The following is a 16054-nucleotide window of genomic DNA, read 5'->3' on the forward strand; positions in this document are numbered from 1 at the left end:
AGTAGAGTTTTTGGCTCGTGTCCTCAGTCTGTCTTTGAACTTCTTTGTGAAATGAGGCTAGTAGGGGTAGCCTTGCCATGTTACGCATTAGTGGGCAGGATGAGAGATGCACAGATTTTAGACACATTCAGACATAGCTCTGTACCCATTAGTTTTTCTTTTCTTTATTTTTTATAGTTTAAGCCAAATGGCTCCAATTCACCCATTCTTTAAATCATAATTTATAAAATGGAGATGATGACAATATACAATCTGTAGGATTGTTGGTATGGAATAGCACAGACCTACTTGAAATACTTGCGATGATTAATTTTATGTGTTGTCTGAATTAAGAGGTTCTTGGGTATTTGGCTACTCATTACTTCTGCATGTTTAACTGATGGGATTTCCAGATGAGACAGGCATTAGAATCAGTAGATTGAGTAAGGCAGATTGCTCTCCCACCATTGGTTGCATCATCCAGTTGTTGTAAGTCTTGGTGGAACAAACAGGTAGAAGTAAGAGGGCTTCTGTCTTATGTGCTTAAGTGGGAGAGTCAGGGCATCAGTCTACTGACCTTGCTTGGGAAGTTTCACCATTGATGTTTCTGCTTCCTAGACCTTTGCACTCAAAGTGGAATTCACGTGATTAGTTTTTCTCATTCTGAAACCTTCACACTTAGACTGAAAGACATTATTGGCTTTCCTGGGTCTCCAGGATACAGAGGTCATACTGAAAAACTTCTCAACCTCCATAATTATGCTATCTAACTCATTATAGTAAGTTTCTTTCTAGGTTTATATATAAATATATGTCTGGTTGGTTCTGTTATTCTGGAGAACCTTGACCAATGTACTTGTTAATCTATATAAATGCTAAGTGATCATTACAAGTAGCCATTGTTTGGAGTAACAGCCATAGAACAAAGACACAAATAACTTTAGTTTTACTTAAGCTACTGTAATTTGAGTACATTTGAGTTGATAAAATTTATGATCCCCAATAGCTACATATTCTTGTGGAGGTGCCATTTTGAGAGAAAATTCCACTAGGCAAGGATTTATTGAGAACCTATAATCTTATAAGCACAGTGCATGCACAAGACTGGCTATTTTTTTTTTGTCATTACAGATAAGCAAACACAAATATCTAAAATTAACTCAACAATTGACAATCTAACTGCCAGTAAGACACATATTAAGATGGTGCATATGGAAAAATGGCTGACATCATTTAAAAATTGACATATTAATTTTAATTATGTCCATGAAATTAGAGTGACATAGAGAACAAAACTGTATAGAATTGAAGAGGAGTAGGCTAGTTATACTAGAAATGACTGTTTCAGTCAAGGCTTGGAGGACTGAGTAGATCTGGTTTCTGTGGGGAAGGGACCAGCAGACTGGCATGGTGAGATTGCTCGGGAAGGAGAAGTGTAAGTTGTTGAGACAAGTTCAGACAAAGTCTGAGGAGACTATAAAGGCAAATGGCTGCAAAACCAAACACCATCCCTGAAAGGACAGGGTAGCTGGGGAGCATTAAAGGAAGATTTAATAGCATTCGAGTCCATGGTATTAGTTGATGTTTAATTTTAGCAGAGGACAGAAAGAGAAGTCCAGCCTGAGAAAATAGGAATTGCCTTCTGACACTGAAGCTGGGCATTTCATTCTTCTCTCATCCCCGAAACACAAGGGGCTACAGTTTCCCAGGTCTCCTGCCCTCCCTGACATACCCTGGGCAGATTTAGCAGCACGTGTTTTGTTGGGACTTCAGTGGCATGGACCAGGAAGGAAGAGGAAGCAGCTGTATTGTATTTCCAGGGATGCATAAATGCCACGAGCATTAGCTAGTCCGGGACCCATGAACTGCGCTATTATGGAAGCATTAGAGGAAGGTTGTTACCCAGTGAGTGAGCCCAGAGCTCATTCTAGGGACAGCAGCCCATTGTACTGTAGACGTGCCTGGCCCAGGGAATCAGGCATCATCCTCTTCCCATCCTCTGGTCCTTGGGCCGGCAGTGATTCGGAACTGGGTTAGCATGAACCATTCTTTTTGGCAGACAGTCAGCCAGTGTCTTCTTTCCCCTTTTAAAAATGCCTGTAGAATCAGAACACTGTTATGGAAATTAGTTAGCAGCTGCTGTACATGAATGTTTAGAAAATTAATATTACTCACATTATACAGTACGGAAGCAGAATTTTAATGAAGCCTCGAAACTACAGGCACATTGACCCTTTCCCCTTATCAGAGAAATCTCAGAATGCTGAAGTTTCCTTGAGAAAACTTCTCATTTCTGCTCGGCTTCTATTGGGCCATTAGTGACAAAAATAGCCCATTCACAACCCAAAGGAGCAAATATTTCAGAACATATTGTACTAAAATATGACAGTGTCAGCTAAACCATTATCTACGCTTATTTCTCATTATTAATTCTTAACAATTAGCTCTTCTTTGTTGTACGGTAATGGGCTTTCTATATTATAAAAAATGCTTTAAAGTCGTTGATGTCAGACTTCATTTGTGCTGATTCTGTCAGAGATGACTGTGATGTGTCCTCACCATTGGGAATGTTCCTGGAACCTGGGGTTCCCAACCAAAGTCAACGCGATGGCCTCAGGTGACTCTGGGAAGTGAATGGGAATTTATATGATGGGACCAGAGATGCCCTCTTAGGGGCATGAGGGGGAAAGGCACAGAAGGAACCCCCAGGGAAAGGACACGGAGGGAATTTGATTGAAGAAAGCAGAGTGTAGTCAGAGTAGAGGAAGTCCTCAGATGCCATGAAGGAAAGGTGCAGGCAGCATTCTGCCAGGAGGAGTCTGGGAGATGCTCAAAGGCAAGAGGACATGCCAGCTAGAGCAGTTCAAGGAGGGGGAAGAGAAAAGGCGTGCTTTTCAGATACGATATCCATCTTTTATGTGATTTCTGACCTCAACCCTTGCTATCCACAGTGCAGCAACAGCAATTTTGAAGGAGTACTTTGGGTATGGCTTCTGGAGCTCACAAGGGCAGACAATCTGACTTCAGTCTAGTCACAGAGAATGTATGTATACATATACATACAGAAACTGGCCAATGTTGCAAACAGGGGCTCCTTCCCTCTGCATCGCCATCCAAAGGCCTGTTAGTGAACATTTGTGCCACTGGATCTTATCCTTTCAGATGACACAGAAGCCTAGTAGAGTAACCAACTCCCTTCAGAGAAGAGCAGATCTACTTGCCGTCTCCTTGTCTGCAGTTCCACATGAGTGTGTTGGCTAAAGACGTCAGTTGTGTCAGTAGAGGAGATAATATAAGCTCTGGGGAGCATTGTGTATATGCCTGTAATGCTTCAGCTTCATGTAGAGACCCTATCTGAGAAGAAGATGAAGATGAAGATGAAGACAATGATGAAAATGAAGACAAAGAAGAAAGATCTGAATGCTGTCTGTCATGGAACAAACCTAGGTTAGAATCACCTCTAGGTCACAGCTCTATATTACTGCCTTAACTGAGTTAATTGATCTCTCTAAGTCTATTACCTCAACTGTCCCATGGGGATCCAGTATCTACCTTCCACCACTGTCAGGTTTAACAACAGTATCTCTGTAATGCCTGAATGTCTGAGAAGTCTCCAGTTTATTTTGAAGCAAATTAAAAAGAGGACTTGATGGATGAATACTGACTGGGATGGATATAAGGATAGACATTTGAATTATAGCAAGATCACAGAGCCCAGGTGGCGAGTTTGCATGGGTTCATGGCAAATCATTCTGCTTTTCTGTAATTTTCGTAATGAAATGATGAAACCGAAGAAACAATTAAATGGCAGCAATGACAATAACAACATCAAATTATAATAATTGTAAAATACAGAAATGACTCATCTTCTGCATGTTTCTCTTCCCTCTCTTCACTGTAGGTCCCAATGATCTTGATGCGTCTGAAATACTTCTGGGTGGGTCTCTTCTGCACGTATTCCTTCGCGTAGCCTAACGTTGTTGGCTGGTTTGCTGGCACCTCACCTCAGGTGTTTGCTTACATTTTACTGTCTTGCTCCAGCACCACTGACCTCCTACCGATTGGAAATTGTAAACCTCAGCCGCAGGCATGCTCGGCTCCATCACTTAGCTCTATTTCCCTCACTTACCCAAATCTCCCTCATAAGGTGTTTTTCCATGCTTTGTCGTCTCCCACTACAAGAATGTAAAATCTACAAAGACAGGGAATTTAATTTGGTCACCGTTGCTTTCCCAATGACAGTTTCAATATCTGTTACCTAAGAACTGCTCAACAATCATTTGCCGAAGCAGATATGGAAAATAACCATCTTGGCTGATCATAGCCACAGCCGAAATGAAGGCAACTTGTCCTGGTTGGGGTTCCTGCAGAAGCAGATCTTGATAGAAGGCTTCCAAGAGAAGAGGAAGAAAAAGAGTATTTTATTTTTCAATGTCTGTAGGTTCCTCATCGGGCCAGACTCGGAGACAAACAATGGGAAACTAACCAAATTTATTGAGGACACCTATGGGCTATCCAGGGGCCAGGCTCTCAAAAACTGGCTTCAGACTCTAGTCCATGTGGCATCTCTAACAAAGAACAGAACAGTTTTAGAGAAGACACAAGACAAAGGAAAATTAAATTGTGTCCCTAAGGCATGGCAGTTTAAGGGGAGGGGGAGAAATAACAGGGATAAAGCTAGTTAATACAGCTCCTTAACGTACATTTCCCCGCAACCATCTCTAAGATGAGGATATACAGGCATCTTCAAGAGAATGCAGAGAACTCTCTCATATCTGTTCCAGCTGAATTGTCTTTAACTCAATATTCTTCCCCAAAGGGGTGTATTTTGGGGTACCATATACAGATCTCTCAGAAGATCACTTGAGTAACCCCAGGCAACACTGGTTAGAGGTGGAGAATGAATCTAGGAATGGAAGGCAGTCACTAAAAGTGGGTAGGTCAGTTCCCAAAGTGAGATGCTGGAGCTCCTCCGGTGCTGCTGGGGCCATGCATAGAGCTATCTGACCGAGGGAGGGAGCTGGGGTATGAATACACCAGCATCTACCATTCCTCCCCCGAGGGCTGCTTGGGTGGGTTATGTATTTGAGACTTCCGGCTTGTGCTTTTGCAATGAAGAGGCTCAAGGACGCCCAAAGAAATTTCTTTGTCAAAGAGATGTCGACGGTGGCCGTTAGAAGTTCATATGGGGACAGGGAGAAAGATGGATGGGCTCTGCAGAGAGAAGCAGAACTAGAGAGGGAGGAGTGGTGGTGGGTGGTGACAGGCATGGGAGTGGACAAAGGAGCCTTTGGTTGCTGAGTAGGGCCAGACCTGGGGGCGCAGGCTCGGGACACCACAGGGCCTGATGCTGGTGTTGTGCTCAGCCTACGGGCTTGGTGCTACTGGGGTAGGAGAGCAAGGGGCCACAATGCTGCCTTCTAACTGCAAACATGATGGTTGTGCTTGGAGTGCCGGTAGGGTGGCCGGCCTGAGGGCAACGTGGTGTAGAGTAGCCTGGAGCTCTCGAAGGTCCTGTCCCTAGACTCGCTGCCCAGCTGCGCGATCACCTGACTTTGAGCAACAGTAAGACATCCAGGATGAAGAATGGCTCATTTTCTGGGTTAAGTTTCCTCAAAAGACTTCTGCGATCTGAACTGCCACTGGAAACCATCTTGATGGTTGTGATTGGTGATGCCACCCCAAACCATGTTGATATCTGTGATTCCTGCTGCTATTGGAAATAATGTTGGTGCTTGTGGTCCATGCCGCCTCAGGCTGCTTGGGGCAGGGAAATTTCGTTGGTAGTGGTTGTCGATGGCTGCAGACTCATAACTGAGGATGAGAAACAAGGAAAGCTTCTGTGCTCCCCTCCCTTCACATCCCCCCCAGAACCCCCAAAAACCTCGCAACACAAACAGACCAGACAGGAAGTTATTTTATTGAACAGAGTCTTTCAAAATTGACAGGGATGCTGAAGTGTATCTCGTTTTCACAGTTGACATCACAGTTTTCACAGTTGACGGCTTGTGGTGGAGGGTGGAGATGGACTCAGTTGTCTTTAAAGGGCCAGCCACTGTGAGTTTGACCACATCCCAAGGAGTAGCTGGGCAACACAAATTGAACTTTTTTTTTTTTTTTTGGAGGGCACAAAAGAGGGAGGCAGGACCTGGGAGGAATGGGAAGCGAATGTGGGGTGCATCGTATGAAATTTCCAAATAATTAATAAAAATATTATGTTGGGGAAAAGTAAATTTGAACTTCGGTGGTGGTGAGAAGTTCAAATGATGTTAAGACAGCGGCCTTGGCTCAGTGTATGTGTGGAATACCCAGAGAATATTCCATGAGAAGGGAACTTCTGTGAGCTTTTAAATTAGGATTGCTAGTAGAGGGCTTAACCTCTACTAGCCTGTTTTCTAGAAAAAGGCTTAAAAAAGCTGAGAGGTTTTTTTTTTTTTTTTTTTTTTTAAGCTTGTATTGGAGCTTAATCTTATTTCCTAGATCCCAGCTACTCTACTTAGTTAAACAAGTCAGAGCTTGTTTAGTTCATAAGAGGAAAAATTATTATTATTTTTTTTACCTATTATGCTAAATTTAAGATAGCATATTCTTTTTAGCAGTGACCCAATGAATATTAATCTCACCCATAAAATAGGAGCCATTGGAGCAAAATGGTATTTGTAGATCTCAAAGTGAATGTGCTGACAGCAAAAAATTTCCAGAATGCCAGAGAAGTCCAAACCAGAATTAACTATCTCATAAAACCTCCACGTTTCACTGATTGCTGTTTATGACTAAAGCTGCTAAGTTGGGTCAAGTGGAGAGATACTGTCCCTTACAGCAAAAACAAACAAACCAAAACACTACTCCCAGAAGCAAAAGGTTATTTGGAACTCAATAATAAAGTCACCAAGCTTGAAGGGAACCTAAAGACTTATGGCCGCAGTGGTGTTCCACCCAGAGCCACATTTAATTTTTATGTATATAAAGTTAAACTGCTCAATTTAGTGACCTTTATCTAGATAGCTGGTGCTGTGGGAGTCTGGGCAATGACTCAGGGTGTGGAGTACATTTGTGGGTTTGGACTGGGACGGTTCATTAAGAGGAGCAGCTAAGGCCTCATCTTGTGCAGGTGGACAGACTGGCTCTCAGCTTCCTGTTCATTCTGCCTCAGTAGATGGTGGCCTTAGTGAGCTGTTCTTTGGCTTCAGAATGGGAATTAAAATATCTCACCTTCCACTCTTGGCCCCCTCCCTTCTGCCTTTTCTTGATGAAAGAATGAAATGGAATAATATATGAGAAGTGTTGCTTGGTACTTATGATCAGTGCCTAATAAATTGCATCAGTTGATGATGTCCAGTCACTCCAATTGTCCAGCGAATGTTTATTGAGCATCTACCATGGCTACACATAGTGTTCTTGGGATTTATCACTGAGCAAGATAGGCCAAAATTCCCACCCTTAAGGTGTTGATGGTCTAGTGGGAAGGATGCCGGTAGATATTGTAATACCAATTACCACTGATAAATGCTGCAGAAGAAGGACAAAGGGATGTGTGCCAGGAGGGCAATACTGGTGCTTTGACCTATGGCACAAAGGTGTGCTTAATAATGAACAGGACATAGGCTGTGGATTCCAGGCTGAGTCAGAGCAGAGGGTCTAATGACTGTCTGAGAGAGGAATAATAACAAAGGCAGCTGGGCTATGTAGAGTAAGCAAATGTTGACAGGCAGGCAGAGAAACATGGAGTGAGATCAGTAACTGTTGGCTGAGAGGAATGATTTGATCTCATTGGTTCCAGTGTGTCCCTGTGAGGACTTTGGTTTTCTTTTGAGAAAAGTGAGAAGTCACTCCAAGGTGTTGATGCCAAGAAGAAACATGACCCCTATCACACTTGAAAAGATCTCTTCAGCTGCTCTATTGAGAATGGACTCTGGAGGGGAGGTAGACACAAGAGGTCCGTAAGAAGGTGACTGGAGTCACTGAGGTAAGCGATGCTGAATGACCTGGTCTGACTCACGGGGCAGGGCTTAGAGGAGGCTGTTTCATGGCAAGTGTTGGGAAGTGGTTGGATTCTGGTCCAACCAGATGAGGGGACAGGTATGACCTACTGATAAAGTGAGCTGAAACCTGATTGACATGGAGTTTGGGGAGGAGCCAGACAGTGAGCACAGACAAAAGGCTCACCGAGTTTGATTTTAAAGAGGAGGAAGAAAAGGCAGATAGAGCAATAACTCAGCTGGTAAAGTGCTTTCCTTACAAAGATGAGGCCCTGAGTTCAATCTCCAGAACCCATGTAAAAAAGCCAGAGCCACAATGTGTATATTGCCACCACTAACTGGACTCAGTGAGTTATATAGAAATAAAAGTGAAAACCTGAAGTTGGGAAGGAGACATGACATGGGGGGAGTGGCATCCAGGAGGATTTGGAGTCAGGGGTGTATAAAAATAAAAAGTGGTCAGTACCTGAGGAGCAAGAGCTAAGGGTACGCTCAGGTTTGCACGTGGCATCTACCACGTATGTGCACCTTCTCCCACAGGGACACGCAAACATTTTCTCTCTTTCCCCTTCCTCCCTGCCCACCACACACCAAGGGATGTGGGGCAGAGAAAAGGAGCAAATAGGCCTTGGGTGGCGGGAAAGGTGAGATTCTTTCTCTCCAAACAGAGCATCCTTTTCCTATAAGAACAGCCCAGAGGGAGCATTCACTCAGATGATGCGAAAGAAATCCTGCCTGGGACCTGTTTCTGACTGTTCCACAAACCCAAGCCACCCTTGTGATGGCTATTCTTGGTTATCAACTTGACTGCATCTGGAATGAACTAACATCCAAAAATGGAGGGCACACCAGTGAGGGGTTTTTGTCTAATCTGAAGTAGGTAGATCCACTTCTAATCTGGGCCATCGAGGTAGACACACACCTTTAATCCAGATCTTGATTGGGGAAGACAGGCCTTTAATCTGGGCCACACCTTCTGCTGGAAGACTACATCAGGACTTGGAAGAAGGAAGCTTTTCCTCTGTGTTTAACGTCACCTTGCCCGAAGGTCCTTTCATTCACTGTCATTAGAGCCTATTTCTTTTGGATTCCAGTACACACTGGAATCCAGCTGAAACATTCAGCCTCGTGGCCGGAGCAACTACCGGATTCTTGGACTTTCTGTTCACAGTCAGCCATTGTTGGATTAGTCTGTAAGTTGCTCTAATAAATGCACCCCCCAACACACATATTAATTCATTTTGTAAGTTCGCTTACTGTAGAGAACTCTGACTAATGCAACCTTCTAATACCCCTAAGAGGTTGGTGGTCTTCTCATCTCCCCTGACACATTAAAATGGAAGTGTGTGTGGTCCCGTGACATGCTTTCTTCATGTAAAATAGAGCATGAATAGCCATGTCAGTACATTAGGCAGCTCCCATTTCAGTGGCTACAGGATGCATTGATGTATTCAGTCTTTCTTCTTTTGATGGAAATTGAGGTGAGCCACACATTTTGATGTGTTTGGTGTTACAAGCAATGCTACAAGAAACAGTCTTTTGTTCCAATGTATAAATACTTCTATAATAGGAGTCTAGGATATATTTATTTCTATATGTATAAATACTTCTATACAGAGAAGTTGAATAGAAAGAAAGATTCACTAATAGGCTCAATGATTCAGCCAACTGGATCCCCAGTGCTGGTACCAATGTAGCAGCCCACTAAGAGGGCACTACATGGAGCATGTGTCCCCATGGACATAAAGTATGTTATTGATGTATAAAATTTTAAAAAAATAATCTTTTTTATTTTTTGATTATATATAGAATTCCCCCCTTCTCTTTCCTCTTTCCAAACCTGCCAATATATCCTTCCTTGCTCTCTTTCAAATTTATGGCCTCTTTTTTCATGAATTATTGTCACATACATGTATGTGTATCTATGTACATACATCCTTTTCCTTTTTTAAAAATATATTTATTTATTAAATTTTTTTTCATTTTACATACCAACCCCAGTTCCCCTTCCCTCCCTTTCTCCCGCCTCCTCACCTCCCTTCCACTCTACCCCCATCCACTCCTCAGAGTGGGTAAGGCCTTCCATGGTAGTCAACAAAGTCTGGCATACCAAGTTGAAGGAGAGCCTAGCCCCTCTCCATTGTATCAAGACTGAGCAAGGTATCCCACCACAGGGAATGGGTTCCAAAAGTCAGTTCATGCACCTGGGATCAGTTCTGGTCCTGCTGCCAGGAACCTCACAAACAGATCAAGCCACACAACTGTCACCCACATTCAGCGGGCCTAGTTCAGTCCCATGCAGGTTCCCGAGGTCAGTTGTCTTTATGGGTTTCCCCATCATGATCTTGATCCCTACTTCTTCTTCTTCTCCTTCTTCTTCTCCTTCTCCTCCTCCTCCTCCTCCTCCTCCTCCTCCTCCTCCTCCTTCTTCTTCTTCTTCTTCTTCTGAATGCTGTTTATTGAAGGAGGGAGGTCTTAAACACAGGCTTACAAGACAATGGGATAACCCTGGAGGGGCAGAAGTTTGCTTCTGATTTTTTTTTTTTTTTTTTGAGTTGAGGTTTGAACCCCGGGCCTTGTGCTTGCTAGGCAAGTGCTCTACCATTGAGTTAAATCTCCACCCCACTCCTGATGTTTTACAATCTTGCATATAAGCTGTTAACGCCTAATATGCTAGATACACAGACAAGGAGCTTCCCTTAAGCATTCAGGAGGGTGGATTCAGGGAATTAGCATAGGGAGGATATCAAGGTCAAGGTCAGCAAGTAAGGCAATAGTTACCCAAAACGGGGGCCAGGGACCTACAGGTCCCCCCCTTTTACTAAAAAATGAGCTTCTGACTTAGGTCACCTTAGCTGTCATGGATACACCTGTCCAGGCCACACAGGCATTTTTTCTTAGGTTGGTGAGCGCCCCCTAGGCATTACCTGTCTCTGAATACTCATTATCATACAGGCTCAATTGTGTGAGAGCTGCAGAGTTAACTGTTGCCAAAGATCTCTAAGTGGCGCTGGGCTTGCAATCTGTGTGTTTGATACAGAAAAGACCAACAGAAGTCTTAACCCACCCATAGCTGGTAGGCTAAAGACAGCTGAGCCATTCCCTTCCTTAATGAGCCTTACTGCAAACTGGAATCCTTGTAAGATGGTATCCTGAGAGCAAATGAAACTTGAGTGTGTAAATTTATAATTTTCAAAGCCAATTGAAATGTATATAACTATTTATTTAAATTTGCCATGCCCAGTAGAATGAAAGATTAATTAACTCTGGTAGCTACTTTTGCTGCCAGGGTCTCCACTGTGCTAGCTGTAGTAACCAATTATGAAATGGCAATCCCAGAAACAGTGGTATTGATGGTCGCCGCTGTTATAACAGCAACAACAGCAGCAGCAATGTCAAATTCTCTTCTGGAGCATGTGGGTATCCATTGGCATGGACACAACTCCAGGAACACAAACTGCTGAGGCCCATTATTCTTGATCCCAGCACGACTTAAGCTGGCAGTTCTGCAAAAGAACAACTAAGAACCATAAAGAAAAAAATGGCAGCTCACAAGGAACAGAACTAATGGCTCATTCATTAGTTCTCATAATTGGCTCTCATAATGGCTACATTCATACTCACAAATTTTAAGGTATCTTCAAAGGGGGCTAAGTGAGTTTCAGGAGGCCTAAAAATGTTGCACAGAACCACTCCTAAGAAGTAGGTACTGCTCCAGCATGAATAGGATTGTGAGAATGAAAATGCTTAGCTGGCATGCTACTGTTAATAAATAAATGGAGGTCAGTGATCTTCAGTGTTATCCTTAATCTCCTAGGTGTCTGGGTGACACATTCTCAAACATCCTTGAAAAAGCAGTTACCTCTCTTTCTCTTCCTTCATTCTTGTTCCCAGGGACTGGTCTCTGCTCTCTTCTATGCCCCTTCTTTGCCCCTTCTCTCCCATCCCCTCAATAAACCTCCCACGTGGGCCCTGTTGTATGGTGTGACTCCTTCCCTGCTGGTTTAAAAATACATTTGGTGCCGAGATTTAGATTCAGTCTGAGACATGCTGGGACCCTGCACCTGGCCCATCGATGACAGTCCTACTTTTTTCCCACCTAATGAATTGCTGGGTCTCTCCATCCAACACTGATGATTGTTTTTGTGAGCTCCAGGGAGTTGACTTGGATCCACCTCAAACAGCCTGACGGTTCCACATAGCCTGGACAGTGAAGTGTCCAGCTAGCTGCCCCAGGACATGGCCAACACCCCAAATTTCTCAGGTCCCCCAAAGATGATTGATGCTCCCCAGACCAGCAGGAAGCAGTCTCAAGAACACAGCACCCTCATCCCCGCCTCACCTGCTACCCCTTTCTAACTCCTCACCTTTTTATAATAAACAGAAGGGAGGAATGTTGGCATTTAGGCATCTGTACTGGCCTGCCCTTAGGGTCCTTTCAGACATCTTTTTTCTTTAAGATTTATTCATTATATGTACAGTGTTCACCTGCATGCTTGCCTGAGGGCATCAGGTCTCATTAAAGATGGTTGTGAGCCGCCATGTAGTTGCTGGGAATGGAACTCAGGACCTCTGGAAGAGTAGTCAATGCGCTTAACCTCTGAGCCATCACTCCAGCCTGTGTATATACATTTTAAATACTTAGATACAACCGGCTCAGTCTGTGTAATGTTACTTGTATGTATGTTTTCAGGGCTGACCATTTGGTGTTGGCTAGCCAGTTGGTGTGTTCTTCTCTGGGTAAGATCATTTCTCCTTCTCGGCTCTCTGAGTTTCTGCCTCCTGCATGACAGAGTATGATAGGATTAGTTTAAAAATCACTGTGGGCAAAGTAAGTTGCCTGCTACATCTGGGTTTTCATGCTCCTATAGGTTCATTACTGGGTACAAAACATGAGCAAACTTTGGAGACAGCTCTAAAATGAAGTAGTGAGGTGTTGTTTCTCCTGGAAGGGCTGGTGACATTCTAGAGACAAAGCTGCCAAGTGTTAACAGCATTACTTAAAGGTCACCAGATGCAGGATTAAATTGTCACTAATCTATTTTTTATGCCAATGTGAAATTGATAATTCAAGGAAAGCAGGTTTTCTTATCAGTTAATGTCACAGTGTTCAATAATTATTGTATTTATTATTTCCCCATTCAAAATTAGAATTCTGATTGGTGAGAAAGGCATTTATGAGTCTGGGGAGAGCCTCTGACATTTAATACAATCCACCACTAAGTCAGATGGGTAGTTGTTTTGATGAAAGCTGTGGACAAAGTGCTATTAAACCAAATGCGAGGAAGACATTATTTTGTAAATAACTATGGTGATTAAAGCTTTGTTTCACATCATTAGAAATGTGTTACTCCATCTCTATTACTTCTCACTAACGTGGTTCAGCAAGAGAGGCCTCAGTTCAAAGAAACACAGAGAAAGGGAAGTTCATACATTTAGAGGCAAACTTAAATCATTCCTGGTACCTACATCGCAGAAGGCTGAGGGAATTCTGCCTGCTGGTCCTTTAAGAGGTCATGATGTCCTTAGCAGTCACAGCTTTCTAGAACTTTCTAATAGAATTTGCTCTATGATTTATGTAAATCCACTTCAGCCTTGTCCTGTCCTTGTACCAGCTAGGACTCATTGACCAAGTGAGAAGTTTAAAAAGTCAGTATGGTCGGTGGCATGCAGGCCACATGACTTCTGCCAAGCATCCAGCTCCCCCACTGGGCTAGCATTATTGCTCATACAATTAGCGATGGCTGCCTGGGTGAGGCTCCCTGCAGCAGGCACTCTCCCAAGTCCATCCATTTCCCCTTTCCCAGCATGCCAGCACCTGGCTCATTTCAGCTTTCATTAGCCTCTGCGGCTTCTGGCCATGAAGATGAGGCTCACCTAATCCTAGACATTCTGCAGTGCAAAAATAAAAGGCCCCTGCAATTTGGGGTCCCCAGTCTTGCCGCTGAAGTATTTAACTGGAGCCTGAAAAACTTGGTTTCTATATCCAGGCCAATCCCACCAGGAGGGAATCATCACAAATCTGATGTTCGCCACAATGAAGCTACTCTTTGCTTCTCACCACACACTTTGTTCTAAATCATGAAGACATATGCTGCAGCCTAGTTAGGGGTCAACTGGGACTGATGGTTCAGGTACAGGCCTGGCTGGGCACTGTGAAACTGAGAAGGACTGGTTTGGGGCAGAAGGCACTAGACTTCACTTGTGTTAAATTACAGCTTCAGTGTTTACTGTAGATGAGTGTCTCATCTATTACATATCATCTTAAGTAAAAATGGCTTCAGATGTGCACCTAAGGTGTTTAAGAATCTTTTTCTCATGACCCTAGGCCAACCTCCTGCAGTTAAAGTTGTTATATATGAAGGTAAAGGGGCTACTTAATGCTTCCCAATTCCTGGTCACCAGAATAAGCATCTGTTTACCTGTAATTCCAGCTAATGGACTGGCATGACAGACTACCATTCTGGTTTCAGCTGCCTGCCCTCAGGAATCACAGCACTTAGGAAGGTATGTTAATTTCTTGGTCATCCAGACGTAGGACCCTCATAGTCATCCAGGGCACATGGCTGGAGACAGGTGTTTTCCAAAAGAAACTGTTGTGCTGTACATAGAAATGAGGGACAAGGACCAGGATTGTTCACATTAAGAGTGTGAAACTAAGCCATGACCTGGACTTCTTAAAGGATAAGGAAATACACGGGCAATGTGACGTATGACAGAAGATAATGAAATGTAAAATGCTTCTGATTTGTGTTAGCTACTGTTATATCACTGTGCCTATATATTTGATAGAAGCAACTTAATGAGGAAAGGTCTATTTTTGTCTCAAGTTTTGGTGGATTTCAGTTGTTAAGGGTGTGGAAGACACAATGGAGAAGTTCAGCTCATCATAGGGGTGAATGGTACAGACTGTTCACATCATAGTGGACCATAAAGCTGACAATGAGGTAGGAACTGTGCCCAGGTTATAACCTTTAAAGGTCTATCTGTAGTCACCGACTTCTACCAGCAAAGCTCTACCTTCTAAAAGTTCCATAGCCTACCAACACAGCACCACCCCTGGAGAAGAAAAGCTTAAAACATGAATTGGTAGCTGGCATTTTAGATCAAACCATAACCCAGTTTATACAGTCTGTCTCAGAGAGCTAATTAGTACCAGGATAAAATGAAATAAAGTTTTGTATACATAACGCACAATAAATAGTTGAGGTTCATGTTAGACTTTGCATCAATCGCTATGCCAAAAATATCATACAAACAGCTTTTGTAGAAGAGTCCATTTATTTTATGGTTTTGGAAGTTTTAGGCTACTGAACTTGAAAGAGAAGGCTGGTAATAAATGAGGGCTTGCAGTCAAAGGGAAATGTGATTTTTTTTCTTGTATAAAGGTGTCTGTTGTATCCTTGGAGACAGAGTAGAGTCCCACAGGAACATGTGCCCGGTTGAACATAGATCTCTTCATGAGAATCGTTAGAGAGAGCAAGAGGAAATCGGGTTTATAATGAGTAAGTCGGAAGCCAAGCCTCAGGACCCGTGTCCTCCCAGCCCCCTGCCCCTCACCAGTCCCCACCTATCTCTTTATTTTAAGGGCATAAGGTACTTCTGGCTAGAGTTGAGTTTTGTAATTAATTCTGAAGACCAGCCCTCCATGAGGTTAGAGGAAGAATTCTTTGTTGGTGGGAGAACCTTGGGACAGTTGGTTAGATTTTTAAAAAATAGCCATTTTCTAACACTGAATGGTTAATAAAATAGAATCCTAAACTCTTTCTGGCCTTGGAGTTCATGGTCTCCAGGCTGCCAGACTGAGAGGAAAGTCAGAGTGATGTACAGATGTAGAAAATGTCCCATGAGCCACTTTCTGGTATTTGTCTTGGAATTCTACAGGACAGTTATTGTTTTATAATTTAAAAATTTTGGCCTGTGGGTCTTGCTCACGGCAAACATAGGGTCTCAGGTTCAAGGTCTCCTAGTCAACATTCGATGACTAAATGAACAAATAAGGGATATAAAATTATGTATCTTGCTCTTCTTACTAAGAGGCTTTAATATTTTTATTTAATAGGACAAACAATATCTTAAGAATGACAACACCAATA

Source organism: Onychomys torridus, chromosome 20, assembly GCF_903995425.1.
Source record: "Onychomys torridus chromosome 20, mOncTor1.1, whole genome shotgun sequence".
Classification (NCBI taxonomy): domain Eukaryota; kingdom Metazoa; phylum Chordata; class Mammalia; order Rodentia; family Cricetidae; genus Onychomys; species Onychomys torridus.